The sequence below is a fragment of the Myotis yumanensis genome, unplaced genomic scaffold, assembly GCF_028538775.1.
Source record: "Myotis yumanensis isolate MYYU_CA2020_CCGP unplaced genomic scaffold, mMyoYum1.0.hap1 SCAF_2, whole genome shotgun sequence".
Lineage (NCBI taxonomy): Eukaryota > Metazoa > Chordata > Mammalia > Chiroptera > Vespertilionidae > Myotis > Myotis yumanensis.
The window spans coordinates 45,255,672-45,263,969 of record NW_027223753.1 but is presented as its reverse complement, the minus strand read 5'-3'; the positions used below and the strand labels follow the sequence as shown (position 1 = coordinate 45,263,969).

Here is an 8,298-nt window from a genome sequence, read left to right as displayed (position 1 = left end):
CCATTTTGAGTTTATTTTTGTGTATGGTGTGAGTTGGTGGTCTAGTTTCATCTTTTTGCATGTATCTGTCCAATTTTCCCAACACCATTTATTGAAGAGACTGTCTTGACTCCATTGTATGCTCTTGCCTCCTTTGTCGAATATTAATTGGGCATGGTGCTTTGGGTCAATTGGTTTTGTTTTCTTATATCCAGAAGTGGAATTGCTGAATCATATGGTAATTCCATTTTTAATTTTTTGAAGGAAACTCCATATTGTTTTCCTGGATGATCCAGATTTCTTCTTCTTCTTCTTCTTCTTCTTCTTCTTCTTCTTCTTCTTCTTCTTCTTCTTCTTCTTCTTCTTCTTCTTCTTTTTCATGAAATCTCTTGTCTGATAGCTACCATTCACTGGATTCTTAGTATTTGTGCTTAGAGCTTAATAGCATTTTGATTAATTTTCACAAGCATCTTAAAGAGGTCTCATCCCCACTGAAGAGATGAGGAAACCAAGACTCAGGGAGACTCAATTAATGTCTTAAGGTTGCATAGTTAGTAAGTGACAGTCAGAATTCTAATGTACCACTCTCCCTGTACCTGATATTTAAGGTTTCTTGAAGGTCAAAGAGATACTTTAGTTTTGGTGTGATAGAGTTTCCCAGTTGAATTTCACATAGAGACTGGCAGGTATAATGAATAGCCATTTCTCTTACAGTGAGAGTTTTCACAGTACAAGTGGGATATGTGGAGGTAGAGTAATTAGAGAACATGATTTGTATTACGTGCAGCTGTTGGCTATACATCAGTTGCAGGAGAAAGGTTGTTATTCACGCAGCATTGGGAACACATGCATGTTTGTTTTGAGTGGCTGGCTGTTCATTTGACAACTTATTCTTGTGGTTCTTGTTGGCAGTTTTGAACTGTGCTGCTGTTTATTTTGATTCTGTGCTTTGAAAAATACTAACATTAACATTTTATGCCTTATTTCTCATTTGTTAATAACAGATTTAAAAGCTCATTTATTTTTTATTTAGTCTTTACATGCTGTTTAAAATTTGCTTAATGGTGATTTGATCAACTAATATAATTTTCACTTTCAAAACTAAAATATACTTATGCATTATAAATTCTTTTATTTCCCGTTGTTGCTAGGAACTTGAAACTCTGCAAGCCCTCTCTTCCCCCTTTGATACCATTGTTTTTTACAGTAATTTCTTAAATAACATCAGTTTTATAGGAATGCAAATTTTTTTTAATAACAGAGCACAGTTTAATTTTTATTTGTTGATTTCAGAAAGGAAGGGAGAGATAGATAGAAACATCAGTGATGAGAGAGAATCATTGATTGACTGCCTCCTGCCCACTCCAACTGGGGATCGAGCCTGCAATCTGGGTATGTGCCCTTGGCCAGAATTGAACCCGGGACCCTTCAATCTGCAGGCTGACACTTTATCCACTGAGCAAAACAGGCTAGGGCAGGAAGGCAAATATTGCCTAGAAGCTGTGCTCTAGGAAGAATATATGTCAAATACAAGAGGAAAAGGCCTCATTTCTTGTGAAAACCATGTATGATTCTTTTCAGAAATATTTTTGAAAGTCCCTACATTCAGAGATCTGGTGAAAATCTTATTTTAATTCTAGTTTTCTTTTTTTTTTGGGGGGGGGGGGAATACGTTTGCCATGGTTTTGAAGGCTTCCTTGAAGTGTTAACTTGAGCTCTTCTTATTAGAATCAAGGAATACACCAACTAAAACTTTTTTATTTTTTAAATATGTTTTATTGATTTTTTACAGAGAGGAAGGGAGAAGGATAGAGAGTTAGAAACATCGATGAGAGAGAGAAACATCGGTAAGCTGCCTCCTGCACACCCCCTACTGGAGATGTGCCCACTACCAAGGTATATGCCCTTGACCGGAATCGAACCTGGGACCCTTCAATCCGCAGGCCGATGCTCTATCCACTGAGCCAAACTGGCTAGGGCAAAAAGTTTTTAAAAGGTAGAAAATTTTATGCTTTCTCTTTAAGAAATTAATCAATACACCGGTGAATGAGATCTCTCAGTATGAGTGTATAATTAAATGTGTGTATTTCTCTTCAAGTAGTGAATGCAATTCTGAAAGCCAGAATTATGAAAATAAGAGCATCCTTAGTCATGCTTAGACCCCTTGTCTTCTTATTACATCATGTAAGTGCATCCCAGCAAACAGAGCTACTTCTACATGGAGAACATTGAACCCAGCGCCTTGTATCAACAGTATACCTCAAGGTCTTTGCTTTGGCCGTCAATGAGTAGTGCAATGATGAGTAGAGAGGGAGAAGGGATGGTGGATAATTGCATGTGGATTGTGATGGGGAGGGTGAGAACGAGACTTCTCTTTTCTAGGATAGGCAAACGGGAAATGTTGTGATTGCTCTCAGCATGGCAGCACACCACCATCATGACACTACCTACAAGGATTTTGTAGAATAAAGAAAAGGCAGCGATAGTGCCACAATCCATCACCTTCCCCATGCTCTTTTCTGCCAAACATCTAATGTCTGCTAGGTAATTTTATTGAGAAAAGAATGTTCATCAAACTTGCTATGCTTATCTTTGACCACGAGTGTCCACTGGCAATACCCAAACAGTTTTGCCCTCAGTCCTTTAGCCTGGGAATAATCTCAGATGCTTCGTTGCACGTCCCTCCTCTACATTTAGACTTTTTGCTGAATCTCTTGTTCAAGTTCTTGCTTGCTTTGTGGTTCCCAGAATTCCTGTATTTCAAAGTGCAAGAGAGCATGCGAATAGTTATAATTGATGATCACAAATAGGTGGGAAAAGCATGAAGAGGAAAAAGCATGAGCTTTTAGGGTTTTTTTTATTTTATTTTATTTTATTTTTTTTATTTTTATTTTTTTTATTTTTCGCTTAAAGTATTACAAAGGGTATTACATAAGTGTCCTTTTTTCCCCCCCACCCTTGACAAACCCCTACCCTCCCTTACCCCCCAGTGTCTTATGTCCATTAGTTATGCTTATATGCATGCATACAAGTCCTTCGGTTGATCTCTTACTCCCCTCCCTCCTGCCCCCCAACTCTCTCTGGCCTTCCCACTGCAGTTTGACAATCAGTTTGAGGCAGCTCTGCCTCTGTATCTATTATTGTTCAAAAGTTTGTAATGGTCTTTATTATCCATGAATGAGTGAGATCATGTGGTATTTTTCCTTCATTGACTGGCTTGTTTCACTTAGCATAATGCTCTCCAGTTCCATCCATGATGTTGCAAATGGTAGGAGTTCCTTCTTTTTAACAGCAGCATAGTATTCCATCGTGTAGATGTACCACAGTTTTCGAATCCATTCATCTACTGATGGGCACTTAGGCTGTTTCCAGATCTTAGCTATGGTGAATTGTGCTGCTATGAACATCTGGTTACATATATCCTTTCTGATAGGTGTTTCTGGTTTCTTGGGATATATTCCTAGTAGTGGGATCACAGGGTCAAATGGGAGTTCCATTTCCAATTTTTTGAGGAACCTCCATACTGCCTTCCATAGTGGCTGCACCAGTCTGCATTCCCACCAGCAGTGCACAAGTGTTCCTTTTTCTCCACATCCTCTCCAGCACTTGTCGTTTGTTGATTTGTTGATGATGGCCATTCTGACAGGTGTGAGATGGTACCTCATTGTTGTTTTGATTTGCATCTCTCGGATGATTAGTGACTTTGAGCATGTTTTCATATGCCTCTTGGCTTTCTGAATGTCCTCTTTTGAAAGGTGTCTATTTAGATCCTTTGCCCATTTTTTGATTGGATTGTTTATCTTCTTTTTGTTAAGTTGTATGAGTTCCCTATAAATTTTGGAGATTAAGCCCTTATCAGATATGACGTTGGCAAATATGTTTTCCCAAGAGGTGGGTTTTCTTGTTGTTTTGTTGATGGTTTCTTTTGCTGTGCAGAAGCTTTTTATTTTGATGTAGTCCCATTTGTTCAGTTTCTCTTTAGTTTCAACTGCCCTAGGAGCTGTATCAGTGAAGAAATTGTTTTGGCATAAGTCTGAGATTTTGTTGCCCTTGTATTCTTCTAGAATTTTTATGGTTTCCTGTCGTACATTTAAGTCCTTTATCCATTTTGAGTTTATTCTTGTGTATGGTGTAAGTTGGTGCTCTAGTTTCATTTTCTTGCATATGTCTGTCCAATTTTCCCAACACCATTTATTGAAGAGACTATCGTGGCTCCATTGTATGTTCATGCCTCCTTTGTCAAAAATTAATTGAGCATATTGGTTCGGGCTAATTTCTGGACTCTCTATTCTATTCCACTGATCTATATGTCTGTTCTTGTGCCAGTACCAGGCAGTTTTGAGAACAGTGGCTTTGTAATACAGCTTGATATCTGGCATTGAGATCCCACCTACTTTGTTCTTTCTCAGGATCGTTGCAGCTATTCGGGGTCTTTTTTTATTCCAGATGAATTTTTGGAGAGTTCGTTCTAGATCTTTGAAGAAGGCCATTGGTATTTTAATGGGAAGTGCGTTGAATTTATAGATTGCTTTGGGTAGTATGGACATTTTAATGATGTTGATTCTACCAATCCAAGAACATGGTATGTTCTTCCATCTGTTTATGTCTTCCTCTATCTCTTTTTTCAACGTCCTGTAGTTTTCTGAGTAGAGGTCTTTAACCTCTTTAGTTAAGTTTATTCCTAGGTATCTTAATTTTTTTGGTGCGATGGTAAATGGGATTGTTTTTCTGATCTCCCTTTCTGAAAGTTCACTATTGGTGTATAGAAATGCCTCAGATTTCTTGGGGTTAATTTTGTATCCTGCTACATTGCCAAATTCATGTATTAAGTCTAGTAGCTTTTGGATGGAGTCTCTAGGGTTTTGTATGTATAATATCATGTCATCTGCAAATAAGGACAGTTTTACTTCCTCTTTTCCAATTTGGATGCCTTTTATTTCTTCTTCATGCCTAATTGCAATGGCTAATACTTCCAGTACTATGTTGAACAGGAGTGGTGAGAGTGGGCATCCCTGTCTTGTTCCTGTTCTTAGGGGAAATGGTGTTAGTTTTTGTCCATTGAGTATGATGTTGGCTGTGGGCCTGTCATATATGGCTTTTATTATGTTGAGGTATGATCCTTCTATTCCCACCTTTCTGAGAGTTTTTATCAAAAATGGGTGTTGGATTTTGTCGAATGCTTTTTCTGCATCAATTGATATGACCATGTGGTTTTTTTCTTTCAATTTGTTTATGTGATGTATCACATTTATTGATTTACGGATGTTGTACCATCCTTGCATCTCTGGGATAAATCCTACTTGGTCATGGTGTATGATCCTTCTGATGTACTGCTGGATCCGATTTGCTAAGATTTTGTTGAGGATTTTGGCATCTATGTTCATGAGGGATATTGGCCTGTAATTCTCTTTCATTGTGATGTCTTTACCTGGTTTTGGTATTAGGGTGATGCTGGCTTCATAGAATGAGCTTGGAAGCGTTCCTTCCTCTTGAATTTTTTGTAGTAGTCTGAGGAGGGTAGGTTTTAGTTCTTCCTTGAATGTTTGGTAGAACTCCCCTGTGAAGCCGTCTGGCCCTGGGCTTTTGTTTGCTGGAAGCTTTCTGATGACTGCTTCAATTTCTTCCATAGTTATTGGCCTATTGAGGTTTTTAGATTCTTCCTGATTGAGTTTTGGAATGTTGTATTTTTCTAGGAATTTGTCCATTTCCTCCAGGTTGTCTAGTTTGTTGGAGTAGAGTTGCCCGTAGTATTGTTTAACAATCATTTGTATTTCTGTGGGGTCTGTTGTTATTTCGCCTCTATCATTTCTGATTTGGTTTATTTGGGACCTCTCTCTTTGCTTCTTGGTGAGCCTGGCTAGGGGTTTGTCAATCTTGTTTATCCTTTCAAAGAACCAGCTCTTGGTTTCATTGATTTTCTGTATTGTTTTTTTGGTCTCTATTTCATTGATTTCTGCTCTAATCTTTATTATCTCCTTCCTTCTGCTCACTCTGGGGTTTTCTTGTTGCTCTCTTTCTAATTCTTTGAGTTGTAGAGTTAGATGATTGACTACCATTTTTTCTTGTTTTTTGAGATAGGCCTGTAGAGCTATAAACTTTCCTCTCAGGACTGCTTTCATTGTGTCCCAGAGGTTTTGGATTGTTGTGTTTTCATTGTCATTAGTGTCCAGGAAGTTTTTAATTTCTTCTTTGATGTCATCGGTAACCCAATCAATATTTAATAACATGCTATTCAGCTTCCAAGTGTTTGAGTATTTTGGGTTGTTTTTATTGTAGTTTATTTCTAACATTATGCCATCGTGGTCTGCAAAGAAGCTTTTTATGATTTCAATCTTCTTGAATTTGTGGAGACTTTGCTTGTGACCCAATATGTGGTCTATTTTTGAATATGTCCCATGAGCACCTGAGAGGAATGTATATTCCGCAGCTGTGGGGTGAAGTGTTCTGAAGATGTCAATTAAGTCCATCTGATCTAGTGAGTCATTTAGGATTGCTGTTTCTTTGCTCAGTTTTTGTCTAGTGGATTTATCCAGTGATGTCAGTGGTGTATTAAAGTCCCCTACTATGATTGTATTGTTGTCGATCTCTCCCCTGATATCTTCCAGAAGTTTTCTTATGTATGTGGGTGCTCCTGCATTGGGTGCATATATGTTTACCAGGGTTATATCTTCTTGTTGTATTGATCCCTTTAGTATTATGAAGTGGCCTTCCTTATCTCTGGTTATGGCCTTCACTTTGAGATGTATTTTGTCAGATATAAGTATTGCTACCCCAGCTTTCTTTTCCTTTCCATTTGCGTGAAAGATATTTTTCCATCCCTTCACTTTCAGTCTGTGTGAGTCCCTTCTAATGAGGTGGGTCTCTTGTAGACAGCAGATGTATGGGTCATGTTTTTTTATCCATTCAGCCACTCGATGTCTTTTGGTTGGAGCATTTAGTCCATTTACATTTAAAGTTATTATTGAAAGGTACTTGTTTGTAGCCATTTCTTTTTTTGTGTGTGTGTGTGGCTGTTTTCTTTCTGAGCTTGATATTTCTTCTTTTTACACCAGTCCCTTTAGCATTTCTTGCATGGCTGGCTTGGTGGTGATAAACTCCCTTAGCCCTTTTTTGTCTGTGAAGCTTCTTATTTCCCCTTCAATTTTGAATGATAGCCTTGCTGGATAGAGTATTCTTGGATTCAGTCCTTTGCTTTGCATCACTTTGTAGATTTCCGTCCATTCTTTTCTGGCCTGATGTGTTTCTGTTGAGAAATCATTTGATAATCTAATGGGAGATCCCTTGTATGTTACTTTCCGTCTCTCTCTTGCAGCCTGTAAGATTCTCTCTTTATCCTGAACATTTGCCATGGTAATTATGATGTGTCTTGGTGTGGGTCTTTTCGGGTTCACCTTGTTTGGGACTCTCTGGGCTTGTGTGACTTTTTTCTTCCCCACCTCAGGGAAGTTTTCTGATATTATTTCTTCGAATAGGTTTTCTAATCCATGTTCATCTTTCTGTTGTTCTGGCACCCCTATTATTCGTATGTTGTTTCATTTCATGTTGTCCCAAAGCTCGAGCTTTTAGGGTTTTTTATGTGGAGACCAGCACAGAGGGACTTACTATACTATCATTTCTTAAGCACAATGCCCATCATATGATAGTTCCTCAAAAATGCTAGTTTGGCTCTTCTCACCTATGTGGCTCTTTATAGTTTTCATGATATCCTCTGAATCTTACACTAATCCTGTAAGCCAAAACAGGTGGTATTACTTTCATTTTGGGGATGAGGAAACAAATCTGAAGGAGATTATCTAACTTTTCAAGGTCACTCAGTAAGGAAGTAATAGTTGTGTTTATGACTTCTGTGATTTCTCCTATTAAAGTAGACATTAGCTCTAGCTGGTTTGGCTCAGTGGATAGAGCATTGACCTGTGGACTGAAGGGTCCTGGGTTCAATTCCAGTCAAGGACACATGCCTTGGTTGCAGGCTCTATGCCCGGCCCTGGTTGGAGTGCATGAGGGAGACAACCAATCGATGTGCTTCTCTCACATCGAGGTTTCTCTTTCTCTCTACACCTCCCTTCCACTTTCTCTAAAAATAAATGGAAAAATATCCTCAGGTGAGAATTAACAACAACAAAAATAAAACTAAAGTAGACATCAAATAAATGAAATAAATTAATGAATGTGTAGTAAGCCAGTAAGCCTTGCTAAATATTATAATCATCCCTTGAGCTTATAAATATTTTACCTCTTCATTCATCCATTCAAGAAATATTTATGGAGTGACCATGATTTGCCAAGCACTGTTCTGGGCACTGAGAACACATCAATGAA

The 8,298-nt window shown here is 38.3% G+C and overlaps 1 pseudogene; it reads right to left on the bottom strand.

The window, feature by feature from the left end:
* Positions 1-229: 229 nt before the first annotated feature.
* The window catches only part of LOC139002402 (small ribosomal subunit protein eS24-like), a 65,353-nt pseudogene continuing 57,284 nt past the window's right edge, over positions 230-8,298 (bottom strand).